This window comes from Coregonus lavaretus (assembly GCF_964263955.1).
Source record: "Coregonus lavaretus genome assembly, chromosome: 1".
NCBI lineage: Eukaryota > Metazoa > Chordata > Actinopteri > Salmoniformes > Salmonidae > Coregonus > Coregonus lavaretus.
In genome coordinates, this window is record NC_139988.1 from 16,678,216 (window position 1) to 16,694,266 (window position 16,051).

General features: G+C 42.4%; 1 protein-coding gene across 1 annotated transcript in view; it reads right to left on the minus strand.

The window, feature by feature from the left end:
- Positions 1 to 16,051, minus strand: part of LOC311135886 (sorting nexin-29-like) — a 157,344-nt gene that overhangs the window by 75,889 nt on the left and 65,404 nt on the right. The gene's annotated exons all lie outside the window — the stretch shown is intronic.

Consider the following 16,051-nt stretch of genomic DNA (forward strand, 5'->3'; position numbering starts at 1 on the left):
AGACATTTTACAAACGGACTTGTTTTAAAAGGTGGCATCCTATGACGGTGCCATGTTGAAAGTCACTGAACTCTTCAGTACGGGCCATTCTACTGCCAATGTTTTTCTATGGAGACTGCATGACTGTGTGCTCGATTTTATACACCTGTCAGCAACGGGTGTGGCTGAAATAGACGAATTCACTAATTTGAAGATGTGTACACATACTTTTGTATATATAGTGTATCTTCCCAACCACTACTGTATTTGGGCCTCCCCGAATCAAACCAAAATCAAATAAAATTGTATTTGTCACATGCACCAAATACAACAGTGAAATGCTTACTTACAAGCCCTTAACCAACAATGCCGTTTTAAGAAAGAATACCCCCCCAGAAAAATCACAAAAAAAGATACAATAATACGAAATAAAAGTAACAAATAATTAAAGAGCAGCAGTAAAAATAACAATAGCGAGGCTACAGTGAGGGAAAAAAGTATTTGAACCCCTGCTGATTTTGTACGTTTGCCCACTCAGGGCAGGTCTGCCGGTTTTGACTAGCAGAAGTTACTTTTCATAGCAGATTAGGAGAATTAGAGTGAGGGGAAAAGGTATTTGATCCCCTGCTGATTTTGTATGTTTGCCCACTGACAAAGAAATGATCAGTCTATCATTTTAATGGTAGGTTTATTTGAACAGTGAGAGACAGAATAACAACAAAAAAATCCAGAAAAACGCATGTCAAAAATGTTATAAATTGATTTGCATTTTAATGAGGGAAATAAGTATTTGACCCCTCTGCAAAACATGACTTAGTACTTGGTGGCAAAACGCTTGTTGGCAATCACAGAGGTCAGACGTTTCTTGTAGTTGGCCACCAGGTTTGCACACATCTCAGGAGGGATTTTGTCCCACTCCTCTTTGCAGATCTTCTCCGTCATTAAGGTTTCGAGCCTGACGTTTGGCAACTCGAACCTTCAGCTCCCTCCACAGATTTTCTATGGGATTAAGGTCTGCAGACTGGCTAGGCCACTCCAGGACCTTAATGTGCTTCTTCTTGAGCCACTCCTTTGTTGCCTTGGCCGTGTGTTTTGGGTCATTGTCATGCTGGAATACCCATCCACGACCCATTTTCTGAGGGAAGGAGGTTCTCACCCAAGATTTGACGGTACATGGCCCCGTCCATCGTCCCTTTGATGCGGTGAAGTTGTCCTGTCCCCTTAGCAGAAAAACACCCCCAAAGCATATTGTTTCCACCTCCATGTTTGACGGTGGGGATGGTGTTCTTGGGATCATAGGCAGCATTCCTCCTCCTCCAAACACAGAGAGTTGAGTTGATGCCAAAGAGCTCGATTTTGGTCTCATCTGACCACAACACTTTCACCCAGTTCTCCTCTGAATCATTCAGATGTTCAATGGCAAACTTCAGACAGGCATGTACAGTATCTCACAAAAGTGAGTACACCCCTCACATTTTTGTAAATATTTGAGTATATCTTTTCATGTGACAACACTGAAGAAATTACACTTTGCTACAATGTAAAGTAGTGAGTGTACAGCTTGTATAACAGTGTACATTTGCTGTCCCCTCAAAATAACTCAACACACAGCCATTAATGTCTAAACCGCTGGCAACAAAAGTGAGTACACCCCTAAGTGAAAATGTCCAAATCGGGCCCAATTAGCCATTTTCCCTCCCCGGTGTCATGTGACTTGTTAGTGTTACAAGGTCTCAGGTGTGAATGGGGAGCAGGTGTGTTCAATTTGGTGTCATCGCTCTCACACTCCCTCATACTGGTCACTGGAAGTTCAACATGGCACCTCATGCAAAGAACTCTCTGAGGATCTGAAAAAGAGAATTGTTGCTCTACATAAAGATGGCCTGGGCAAAAAGAAGATTGCCAAGACCCTGAAACTGAGCTGCAGCATGGTGGCCAAGACCATACAGCGGTTTAACAGGACAGGTTCCACTCAGAACAGTGCTCAGCGTCATATCCAGAGGTTGTCTTTGGGAAATAGACATATGAGTGCTGCCAGCATTGCTGCAGAGGTTGAAGGGGTGGGGGGTCAGCCTGTCAGTGCTCAGACCATACGCCGCACACTGCATCAAATTGGTCTGCATGGCTATCGTCCCAGAAGGAAGCCTCTTCTAAAGATGATGCACAAGAAAGCTCGCAAACAGTTTGCTGAAGACAAGCAGACTAAGGACATGGATTACTGGAACTATGTCCTGTGGTCTGATGAGACCAAGATAAACTTATTTGGTTCAGATGGTGTCAAGCGTGTGTGGCGGCAACCAGGTGAGGAGTACAAAGACAAGTGTGTCTTGCCTACAGTCAAGCATGTTGGTGGGAGTGTCATGGTCTGGGGCTGCATGAGTGCTGCCGGCACTGGGGAGCTACAGTTCATTGAGGGAACCATGAATGTCAACATGTACTGTGACATACTGAAGCAGAGCATGATCCCCTCCCTTCGGAGACTGGGCCGCAGGGCAGTATTCCAACATGATAACGACCCCAAACACACCTCCAAGACGACCACTGCCTTGCTAAAGAAGCTGAGGGTAAAGGTGATGGACTGGCCAAGCATGTCTCCAGACCTAAACCCTATTGAGCATCTTTGGGGCATCCTCAAACGGAAGGTGGAGGAGTGCAGGTCTCTAACATCCACCAGCTCCGTGATGTCGTCATGGAGGAGTGGAAGAGGACTCCAGTGGCAACCTGTGAAGCTCTGGTGAACTCCATGCCCAAGAGGGTTAAAGGCAGTGCTGGAAAATGATGGTGGCCACACAAAATATTGACACTTTGGGCCCAATTTGGACATTTTCACTTAGGGGTGTACTCACTTTTGTTGCCAGCGGTTTAGACATTAATGGCTGTGTGTTGTGTTATTTTGAGGGGACAGCAAATTTACACTGTTATACAAGCTGTACACTCACTACTTTACATTGTAGCAAAGTGTAATTTCTTCAGTGTTGTCACATGAAAATATATACTCAAATATTTACAAAAATGTGAGGGGTGTACTCACTTTTGTGAGATACTGTATATGTGCTTTCTTGAGCAGGGGGACCTTGCGGGCGCTGCGGGATTTCAGTCCTTCACGGCGTAGTGTGTTACCAATTGTTTTCTTGGTGACTATGGTCCCAGCTGCCTTGAGATCATTGACAAGATCCTCCCGTGTAGTTCTGGGCTGATTCCTCACCGTTCTCATGATCATTGCAACTCCACGAGGTGAGATCTTGCATGGAGCCCCAGGCCGAGGGAGATTGACAGTTCTTTTGTGTTTCTTCCATTTGCGAATAATCGCACCAACTGTTGTCACCTTCTCACCAAGCTGCTTAGCGATGGTCTTGTAGCCCATTCCATCCTTGTGTAGGTCTACAATCTTGTCCCTGACATCCTTGGAGAGCTCTTTGGTCTTGGCCATGGTGGAGAGTTTGGAATCTGATTGATTGCTTCTGTGGACAGGTGTCTTTTATACAGGTAACACACTGAGATTAGGAGCACTCCCTTTAAGATTGTGCTCCTAATCTCAGCTCGTTACCTATATAAAAGACACCTGGGAGCCAGAAATCTTTTTGATTGAGAGGGGGTCAAATACTTATTTCCCTCATTAAAATGCAAATCAATGTATAACATTTTTGACATGCGTTTTTCTGGATGTTTTTGTTGTTATTCTGTCTCTCACTGTTCAAATAAACCTCCCAATCAAATTATTGACTGATCATTTCTTTGTCAGTGGGCAAACGTACAAAATCAGCAGGGGATCAAATACTTTTTTCCCCTCACTGTATATACAGGGGTTAGCCCTTGTGGCTGAGACTGCGGATTGTCCCGGGCTTGTGGCTGTCTAAATCCCTGCGGTTTGTTGCCATTTAAATCTGCCCTGTGACCGGCCCTGTCTGGAACCAGCATTAGCATACGCTGCTACCATGGCATCCAAAGCCAAAGGTGGGAGTAATGGAGAGGATAGTGTTTCTCTATCACAGGTGAAGGATCTTTTAAACAAACAAAAAAGGTTCTACGAGCAGTTGTTACAACAACAGGAAAATAGCTTCAAGAACTTTGTCCAAATACTGATGGACTCAACTAACAAAATAATGGACGATCTGACCAGAGAGGTCCAGGACCTTAAGAACAGTTTGCAGTTCTCCCAGGGAGAGGTGTATGTCCTGAAAGAGACTTGCATCAAGATGACAACAAAGTGTAAGTCCTCTCGAGATGACATCAGCATTGTCTGTGAATCATTATTAACAATGACTGTCTAGAGGGACAATCCAGGAGGAATAACATCGTTGTGGATGGCATACCAGTCTCCACATGAGAACTGGGCCGAGTCTGAGTAGAAAGTAAGAAAAATTATCACTCAAAAGCTGCAGATGGATCATACGAAGATTGAGGTGGAGCGCGCCCACAGGTCTGGAAAACATTTAACCAGCCCATGTGACAGACCCAGGCCAATAGTGGTCAAGTTCCTGAGGTTTAAGGACAAGATGGCTGTTCTGGAGAGAGCCAAGAGCTTGAGAGGAAGCAACATCTTCCTCAATGAGGACTTCTCTGAGCTCTGCGCTGCCAGAGAGCATGGGAACATTTGCTTACATCCGCTACGACAGGCTCATTGTCCACCCTCCCACCCAAAAACCCGGGATGAATGACAGAGCCTCAAGGTCAGATGCTTTAGCCCAACATCAACATATTTATGAATGTTTTCTCCATATTACGTCCATCTCCGATAAGCTACCAAGGAAAAGGCTAAGAATAGCCTATATTAATATACAGTGAGCTCCAAAAGTATAGGGACAGTGACACATTTGTTGTTGTTTTGGCTCTGTACTCCAGCACTTAAGATATGAAATGCAGACTGTCAGCTTTAATTTGAGTGTATGTTCATACATACCGGGTGAACCATTTAGAAATTACAGCACTTTTTGTACATAGTCTCCCCCCCATTTTTGGGGACCAAAAGTATTAAAAGGTATTTGGTCCCATATTCATAGCACACAATGACTACATCAAGCTTGTGACTCTACAGTTTGCTGCCTGTTCTTAGTAAACTGATGGAGATGATTGTGTTTGACCAAATACAATGCAATTGTTCAGAGAACAAGTTAACTACTGACTTTCAGCATGCATATAGGCCCCGATTCCGACCAGAGTTAAGTGTGTGCAAATGGAAAGTAATTCACTTTTTATGTGCTTTTCTCTATATGCGTATTCTGACCTTGAATTTAAGCATAATAGAGGTGGAGCTTGAATAAATGAAGGTGTGGCGGAGGTGTGTCTACAGATACGCCGTATTCTGACCTTGACTTAATTCCCCTCATAATTCCACCACCTTTACGCACGAGAAAACCATGAATAAGGTTGAGCGAACCTGCCGGTTCCAAGTGGAAAAAGCATCTACTTTATTTTTTCCAATAGAAATAATACCATTCTCCATGCACTGTAATTTACAAATTGTTAAGACCTATTGATAAGAGCTAGGTAAATGAGTAATCCGTTAGAAGAAGTGGATTGTAAATACACATACAATTGTTTTAAATTATTTTTCCTTATGATCCCTGGAGACGAATGTGAAACCAGCCATATGGAAGCAAACTGAAAATCATATCAACATGACATGTATTGTGGACCCTTTTCCTCAGTGAAATACGATATAAATAGCTGTCCCGTTATTCAGAATTTGAATTGTGTGCCCTCATAGGGCTGTTACGGTGACTGTATTACCGCCACACCAGCGGTCACGAGTCATGATTTAGTCACAGTAACTAGGCTTCTCTAAACTCTGATGTTGCTGCTGGTCATTAGTAGCCTACCAAACTTGCTAACTGCCTGGTACTCAGCACTATTGTCCCTCTAATCACTCTGACATCAATGCAAACGTGTTCGAAAATCAAACACTTCATGGGAGCCCATGAGCTCAAGTTCTATAGGCTATGCAATTGCGTGAGACAGAGTTTTGATGGCCTCTATTAAAAAGAGGAGGATCCCTTCAGCTTTCTATAAGCTAAGTCTACTATATTTATTTCTGAACTTTCCTAATATTAAGCACATTGTTTCGCTTTACAACAGGAGTATAGCCTACCTGGCTGGCATGAAAATGAACCATGAGAAAAGCGTCCTCCATTCGCTATTTAAGTTCATAGATGACATGTATTGACAATAATCTGCTAAATGGCATATTATTATTATTATGTATTCTTTCCCCCATTCTGAGACAGGTGCATGATAATGGTCCATTCTAAATCAAAACTAATTTCACACATATATTATTTAGTATATGTAAAGACAAGATTAAATGAAGAATAGTCTGATGGGTGACAATATTAGCCTATCACTTGTGAATTATGTATTATCACAATGATGCCCAGCCGTGTGCAGTAAGACAAGAAACAGTGCATGCTTTTTTTGCAACTTTTTCAAATCATAGTCGCACACCTTATGTAGCCTAGCCCATAGGCCTATATGTTTTGATAAGGTTTGTATCACAACTAAAGTGGCCAAATAACTTCTTAAAATTAAGCAAATTAATCCTCTTTATACCGGTGTAGAGCCTAACTGGCATACATAGGCGACGAGTGAGTTTCAAGAAGATCATTTTCACCATAAAAATGCACCTTTATAATAAAGCATTACATACACAATCACATTTGAGAACAGTGTTTTCCTGCTAATTGATTGCATTTTGCAACATTCGCGCTTATAGCCTACTGCCGTGTGCGCATTGCTGTGGTTATAATGTGAAGAAATAGTCTAATAGCTTATCAACATTTGAAGCTAAACGTTCTGATCGGTTGCACCAGCCTCATTGCTTTTAAAAGTTTTTTTTGATGCGAGTGGTTGTATTAATTTGGGATCTATCGCATCCAACAACTGTCCCATGGTATGTTTGGAATATTCATTTGTAGCACAGAAGGACAAGTTGACCAATAGAATAGGTCAACTTTTGTACTGTGGGGGACAGTAGATTCACATGACTGTAAGTCGCGTCTGCTAAATGGCATATTATTATTATTATTATATGCTAGTGCTCATGCTGTTCGTTAGGCCTAATCATCTTGTTGGTTGACGAAAAGTAAATGTGGACAGTTCTTTGGACGCAAAGGCATGGATCTTTTAGGGGGCATGATGGCCACACAAGGGGGATGCCGCTGGGAAATTCGAGGCCTGGTGAGAATATTATCAAGTGCTTGTCAAATTGTGAATGAGAGACTGATGAAGTGTGTGCAGCCTGCACAAGAAACAAAGAGCTCATGCCTTTCAGTTGATTTTTTCAAATCATCATTAGTCGCATCATGCCGCCTTAGAATGTATAAAAAAATATTTGTATCACAACTACATTTTCATAACTAAATTAAGTATGTAGGAGGACCTGTTTCTTTGTTAACCGCTCAACACAGAATAGCCACATGTGCGCACTCCCTCGGAAATCGTTTGGAGAAAATATCCTTTACATTTTATTCAGCTATGTTCAATTGAATTGTATTCTTCATACTATAAAATAATGCCACAGACTTCTAAGCAAAAAAAAAGTATACTAAATGAACTAGTGTAGCCTACAGCCATATGGCATAGGCAGATCAGGGCCAAACATAAGAACAATTCAGAATATGCCATTCTGTTCTCCTGAAAGACTACATTTTCTTCATTTCATGTTTCTTTGGACCCATCTAAAATAAATAATGGATTTATTGTGATCGTGTAGGCTATATTAAATTGATTTATTATACTTTTTTAAATGTAGATGCTCCAAAACTGACGGGCTTTTCTCCATTTTATTTTACAATTTGTATCATGTTAAATATTAGCCACTATCGGAAGCCACCGTCAGTAATACCCACATACATTTATTTTGCATAATTCCATTCCATTCCGTTTACCTTTCTGTCTGTCATGCCTGTGTAGTTGTTCCTGAGGGTCGCTAGCATTAGTGGATCATATTAGGCTAACGTTGTGCAATAATTTGGGACATGTAGCCTATTTGAATCATTATGGAACTCAGACCACACATAGCAGTTTAAACCTGGAGCCTGGCGCATGGTTCACGATGACTGGACCGTTGTCATACAGTTCCATGATTAGTGAGGATTAGGGTAGATTCATAGGACTATTGTTCAACCCCTATTGTCAACTTTTTCACCTTCCAATATTTCATGGATTGAACTTCAGTTTGGCAATTTTCATGATGAATCAAACCACTATTTTGTATTCATCAATATATTTAGTTTTATTTTACTTGCCTAAATAATCTACAAGATCAGAGTACTTTTAAATCTACCAGTTTGTGCTGAAACGTAGACAAATATGCATTGATGGCTTTCTTTCATTGATCCCTATATTCTGACCCCGTTCTCTCAATGTATTCTATTGAGTCCGTCTACAAAAGTCTAATTTTATTGTACACCATATTTCAAGGGATGGCTTAAGATAAATGTACTGAAAACCCCATTGAACGAAAACGCCACGAGAAAATCTGTTGGCCAGCAAGTGGTAGGGTTTTTCAGCGGTTTAATTCAATTATTAGATAGTCACACCTGCAGAGCGCATTACGCCAAGTCTGAATACCAAATACTGAGAAGTGCGTAGGAGAGGCGCGCGTAGGAAAGGCATACATTCCTAAATTGGGATCGGGCCCATAGGGAAGGGTACTCAACTTGTACTGCACTGACTCGATTATGTTTTTAATCCTAAATTGTTATTGAAGAAACTCACTTGCTATGGCTTTACATCACCTGCCATCACACGGTTGTAAAGTTATTTATCCAATAGAACCCAGAGTGTTCTTCAATGGAAGCTTCTCTAACATCAGATATGTACGGTGCGGTGTCCCTCAGGGCAGTTGCCTTGGGCCGTTACTCTTCTCTATTTTTACAAATGATTTGCCACTGGTCTTACACGAAGCTAGAATTACTATGTATTCGGATGATTCCACACTATACATGCCAGCAACCAACTAAATTCTAAATAAGGAGTTACAGTCAGTATCAGAATGGGTAATTAATAATAAACTGGTCTTGAATAAATCTCAACTGGAGTTGTGTATAAAGGTGTGGCCATTGAGCAAGTAAACTATAGGTATAACACATTCTGTCGTTGTATTGTTTGTATTATTTTTGTTGTTGTATTGTTTGTATATCATTGTGGATGTGGTCCACTGTAGCTCAGCTAGTAGAGCACAGCGCTTGTAACGCCAAGGTAGTGGGTTCGATCCCCGGGACCACCCATACACAAAAAAAAAAAATTATGTAGAGTGGGGAGAACAAGTATTTGATACACTGCCGATTTTGCAGGTTTTCCTGCTTACAAAGCATGTAGAGGTCTGTAATTTTTATCATAGGTACACTTCAACTGTGAGACGGAATCTAAAACAAAAATCCAGAAAATCACATTGTATGATTTTTACGTAATTAATTTGCATTTTATTGCATGACATAAGTATTTGATCACCTACCAACCAGTAAGAATTCCGGCTCTCACAGACCTGTTAGTTTTTCTTTAAGAAGCCCTCCTGTTCTCCACTCATTACCTGTATTAACTGAACCTGTTTGAACTCGTTACCTGTATAAAAGACACCTGTCCACACACTCAATCAAACAGACTCCAACCTCTCCACAATGGCCAAGACCAGAGAGCTGTGTAAGGACATCAGGGATAACATTGTAGACCTGCACAAGGCTGGGATGGGCTACAGGACAATAGGCAAGCAGCTTGGTGAGAAGGCAACAACTGTTGGCACAATTATTAGAAAATGGAAGAAGTTCAAGATGACGGTCAATCAACCTCGGTCTGGGGCTCCATGCAAGATCTCACCTCGTGGGGCATCAATGATCATGAGGAAGGTGAGGGATCAGCCCAGAACTACACGGCAGGACCTGGTCAATGACCTGAAGAGAGCTGGGACCATAGTCTCAAAGAAAACCATTAGTAACACATTACGCCGTCATGGATTAAAATCCTGCAGCGCACGCAAGGTCCCCCTGCTCAAGCCAGCGCATGTCCAGGCCCGTCTGAAGTTTGCCAATGACCATCTGGATGATCCAGAGGAGGAATGGGAGAAGGTCATGTGGTCTGATGAGACAGAAATTTAGCTTTTTGGTCTAAACTCCACTCGCCGTGTTTGGAGGAAGAAGAAGGATGAGTACAACCCCAAGAACACCATCCCAACCGTGAAGCATGGAGGTGGAAACATCATTCTTTGGGGATGCTTTTCTGCAAAGGGGACAGGACGACTGCACCGTATTGAGGGGAGGATGGATGGGGCCATGTATCACGAGATCTTGGCCAACAACCTCCTTCCCTCAAAACACACAGCCAGTGCAACTAAGGAGTGGTTCCGTAAGAAGCATCTCAAGGTCCTGGAGTGGCCTAGCCAGTCTCCAGACCTGAACCCAATAGAAAATCTTTGGAGGGAGCTGAAAGTCTGTATTGCCCAGCGACAGCCCCGAAACCTGAAGGATCTGGAGAAGGTCTGTATGGAGGAGCGGGCCAAAATCCCTGCTGCAGTGTGTGCAAACCTGGTCAAGACCTACAGGAAACGTATGATCTCTGTAATTGCAAACCAAGGTTTCTGTACCAAATATTAAGTTATGCTTTTCTGATGTATCAAATACTTATGTCATGCAATAAAATGCAAATGAATTACTTAAAACTCATACAATGTGATTTTCTGGATTTTTGTTTTAGATTCCGTCTCACAGTTGAAGTGTACCTATAATAAAAATTACAGACCTCTACATGCTTTATAAGTAGGAAAACCTGCAAAATCGGCAGTGTATCAAATACTTGTTCTCCCCACTGTATGCACGCATGACTGTAAGTCGCTTGGATAAAAGCGTCTGCTAAATGGCATATTATTCTATTATATTTTACATCAGTGTATCACTGTTTCTTCCCTTTATTACTTTCCAACCCCACCACCCCTTCCCTAATTGGAGTAAACTAGTGAACAACAATGCTTAGGCCTCTACTTCCAGCTTATACATACTAATTTCTACCAGCATGTTAAATGTGCAACCAGAGGAAAAAAAAAAAAAACTCTAGACCACCTTTACTCCACACACAGAGACGCATACAAAGCTCTCCCTCGCCCTCCATTTGGCAAATCTGACCATAACTCTATCCTCCTGATTCCTGCTTATAAGCAAAAACTAAAGCAGGAAGTACCAGTGACTCGGTTAATAAAAAAAGTGGTCAGATGACGCAGATGCTAAGCTACAGGACTATTTTGCTAGCACAGACTGGAACATGTTCAACATCTTCAGATAGCATTGAGGAGTACACCACATCAGTCACTGGCTTCATCAATAAGTGCATCGATGATGTCGTCCCCACAGTGACCGTACGTACATACCCCAACCAGAAGCCATGGATTACAAGAAACATCCGCACTGAGCTAAAGGGTAGACCTGCCGCTTTCAAGGAGCGGGACTCTAACCCGGAAGCTTATAAGAAATCCGGCTATGCCCTCCGACGAACCATCAAACAGGCAAAGAGTCAATACAGGACTAAGATTGAATCGTACTACACCGGCTCTGACGCTCGTCGGATGTGGCAGGGCTTGAAAACTATTACAGACTACAAAGGGAAGCACAGCCGCGAGCTGCCCAGTGACACAAGACTTCCAGATGAGCTAAACCACTTCTATGCTCGCTTCGAGGCAAGCAACACTGAAGCATGCATGAGAGCACCAGCTGTTCCGGATGACTATGTGATCACGCTCTCCGTAGCCGATGTGAGTAAGACTTTTAAGCAGGTCAACATTCACAAGGCCGCAGGGCCAGACGGTTTACCAGGACGTGTACTCCGAGCATGTGCTGACCAACTGGCAAGTGTCTTCACTGACATTTTCAACATGTCCCTGACTGAGTCTGTAATACCAACATGTTTCAAGCACACCACCATAGTCCCCTTGCCCAAGGACACTAAGAACCTGCCTAAATGACTACCGACCCGTAGCACTGACGTCTGTAGCCATGAAGTGCTTTGAAAGGCTGGTCATGGCTCACATCAACACCATTATCCCAGAAACCCTAGACCCACTCCAATTTGCATACCGCCCCAACAGATCCACAGATGATGCAATCTCTATTGCACTCCACACTGCCCTTTCCCACCTGGACAAGAGGAACACCTACGTGAGAATGCTATTCATTGTCTACAGCTATGCATTCAACACCATAGTGCCCTCAAAGCTCATCACTATGCTAAGGATCCTGGGACTAAACACCTCCCTCTGCAACTGGATCCTGGACTTCCTGACGGGCCGCCCCCAGGTGGTAAGGGTAGGTAACAACACATCTGCCACACTGATCCTCAACACGGGGGCCCCCTCAGGGGTGAGTGCTCAGTCCCCTCCTGTACTCCCTGTTCACCCATGACTGCATGGCCAGGCACGACTCCAACACCATCATTAAGTTTGCCGACGACACAACAGTGGTAGGCCTGATCACCGACAATGATGAGACAGCCTATAGGGAGGAGGTCAGAGACCTGGCCGTGTGGTGCCAGGATAACAACCTCTCCCTCAACGTGACCAAGACAAAGGAGATGATTGTGGACTACAGGGAAAAAAAGAGGACTGAGCACGCCCCCATTCTCATCGACGGGGCTGTAGTGGAACAGGTTGAGAGCTTCAAGTTCCTTGTAGTTCACATCACCAACAAACTATCATGGTCCAAACACACCAAGACAGTCGTGAAGAGGGCACGACAAAGCCTATTCCCCCTCAGGAGACTTGGCATGGGTCCTCAGATCCTCCAAAAATTATACAGCTGCACCATCGAGAGCATCCTGACTGCATCACCGCCTGGTATTGTGGTGGCATCACCGCCTGGTATATAAGCATGGCTACCCGGACTATTTGCACTGCCCCCCCACCCCATCTTTTTACGCTGCTGCTACTCTGTTAATTATTTATGCATAGTCACTTTAACTCTACCCACATGTACATATTACTTCAACTACCTCAACTAGCCGGTGCCCCCGCACATTGACTCTGCACCGGTACCCACCTGTATATATAGCCTCCCTACTGTTATTTTATTTTACTTCTGCTCTTTTTTTCTCAACACTTTTTTGTTGTTGTTTTATTTTACTTTTTTATTAAAAAATAAATGCACTGTTGGTTAAGGGCTGTAAGTAAGCATTTCACTGTAATGTCTGCACCTGTTGTATTCGGCGCATGTGGCCAATAAAATTTGATTTGATTATACATTTTATGGACAGTCAATTTTACAATCATTCTATTTTGTTTGTTTTTACTCCTGAACTTCCTCTACCCTCAACCTCTCCGATCATTTTCATGATGTCCATCGGGTTTGCTTCTATATGCCATATCTTTCTAACTGTGCTCTTTCACAAAAGCTCTCAGCCTATAACCTATATACTTTTTATGGACACAGTATGCTTTACATTAGTTATCTTGTTGTTATTAGTTGTTGTTAGTTGTTATTAGTCCCATCCTTCAGCTCCATTCAACACCTCCCATCTATCTCTTAACATCATCCATATTGGATTTCTATTTGCCATATATTTTTCAACTGTACTGTGATGTTTTACAAAAGTTCTGAACCCTTCTATTCTCATTGTTTCTACAGATTGTAAATTGAAAATAAACATTTTTGCTAAAAGTATTATTATATTATTGATCGATTGACTATTACTTTTCAGATCACCCAGTAGTGCTATCTGCAGGGTTAGCTCCAGATACATATTGCAATCCTTTAGCCATTGCTGGACCTGTGTCCAAAAACAAGCTACAAATGGACAGTACCTAAACAAATGATCTAATGATTCTGTCTCTTCGCAGCAAAATCTGCAGAGCTGGGAAGATTGTATCCCCCATATAATCAACATTCTATTAGTAGCAAGAATTCTGTATAATAATTTAAATCGAAAAATTATAAGTTTTGAATCCGGCGTCGTTTTGCGTATCAGTTCATAAACACTATGCCGTGGAATCGGTACATCAAAAATCTCTTCAACTATTTTGCAATCTATAAAAACATTGTTGCTGCAGTCAAATATGGCCGCATTGTACCTATAGACACACGTTAGCGCTAAAAAATACTTTTAAAATCTTCTTCTCATGAACTATAAGTCAGATAACCAACCTACAGCACTACACTAAACTTCACTTGCATCATCCTTGAGGTAGAGAGAAACATGGTAATACTTTCACGGATTGCACATCAAGGAAGATAGAACGCTTGCTTTGTTATCCAACTTTATCTTGTGTCCTTTCGGTCATCCTGTGAACCCCGTTCATTGCTGCTCGCAGCTATATTTATTTGAAAGAAATATAAAGTATACAGTGGGGAGAACAAGAACAATAAAATGCAGATTAATTACTTAAAAATCATACAATGTGATTTTCTGGATTTTTGTTTTAGATTCCGTCTCTCACAGTTGAAGTGTACCTATGATACAAATTACAGACCTCTACATGCTCTGTAAATAGAAAAACCTGCAAAATCGGCAGTGTATCAAATACTTGTTCTCCCCACTGTGTGTGTGTGTGTGTGTGTGTGTGTGTGTGTGTGTGTGTGTGTGTGTGTGTGTGTGTGTGTGTGTGTGTGTGTGTGTGTGTGTGTGTGTGTGTGTGTGTGTGTGTGTGTGTGTGTGTGTGTGTGTGTGTGTGTGTGTGTGTGTGTGTGTGTGTGTGTGTGTGTGTGTGTGTGTGTGTGTGTGTGTGTGTGTGTGTGTGTGTGTGTGTGTGTGTGTGTGTGTGTGTGTGTGTGTGTATGTGTGTATGTATGTATGTATGTATGTATGTATATACTCCTGAGTGGCGCAGTGGTCTAAGGCACTGCATCGCAGTGCTAACTGTGTCACTAGAGATCCTGGTTCGAATCCAGGCTCTGTCGCAGCCGGCCGCGACCGGGAGACTCATGGGCGGCGCACAATTGGCCCAGCGTCGTCCAGGGTAGGGGAGGGAATGGTCGGCAGGGATGTAGCTCAGTTGATAGAGCATGGCGTTTGCAACGCCAGGGTTGTGGGTTCGATTCCCACAGGGGGCCAGTATAAAAATATATATATATATATATATATATATATATATGTAAGTCGCTCTGGATAAGAGCGTCTGCTAAATGACTAAAATGTAAATGTATGTAAATGTAATATATATATATATATATACACACAGGTAAAAGTCAGTAAATTAGAATATTTTGAAAAACTTGATTTATTTCAGTAATTGCATTCAAAAGGTGTAACTTGTACATTATATTTATTCATTGCACACAGACTGATGCATTCAAATGTTTATTTCATTTAATTTTGATGATTTGAAGTGGCAACAAATGAAAATCCAAAATTCCGTGTGTCACAAAATTAGAATATTACTTAAGGCTAATACAAAAAAGGGATTTTTTAGAAATGTTGGCCAACTGAAAAGTATGAAAATGAAAAATATGAGCATGTACAATACTCAATACTTGGTTGGAGCTCCTTTTGCCTCAATTACTGCATTAATGCGGCGTGGCATGGAGTCGATGAGTTTCTGGCACTGCTCAGGTGTTATGAGAGCCCAGGTTGCTCTGATAGTGGCCTTCAACTCTTCTGCGTTGTTGGGTCTGGCATTCTGCATCTTCCTTTTCACAATACCCCACAGATTTTCTATGGGGCTAAGGTCAGGGGAGTTGGCTGGCCAATTTAGAACAGAAATACCATGGTCCGTAAACCAGGCACGGGTAGATTTTGCGCTGTGTGCAGGCGCCAAGTCCTGTTGGAACCTGAAATCTCCATCTCCATAGAGCAGGTCAGCAGCAGGAAGCATGAAGTGCTCTAAAACTTGCTGGTAGACTGCTGCGTTGACCCTTGATCTCAGGAAACAGAGTGGACCGACACCAGCAGATGACATGGCACCCCAAACCATCACTGATGGTGGAAACTTTACACTAGACTTCAGGCAACGTGGATCCTGTGCCTCTCCTGTCTTCCTCCAGACTCTGGGACCTCGATTTCCAAAGGAAATGCAAAATTTGCTTTCGTCAGAAAACATGACTTTAGACCACTCAGCAGCAGTCCAGCTCTTTTTTTCCTTAGCCCAGGTGAGACGCTTTTCGCG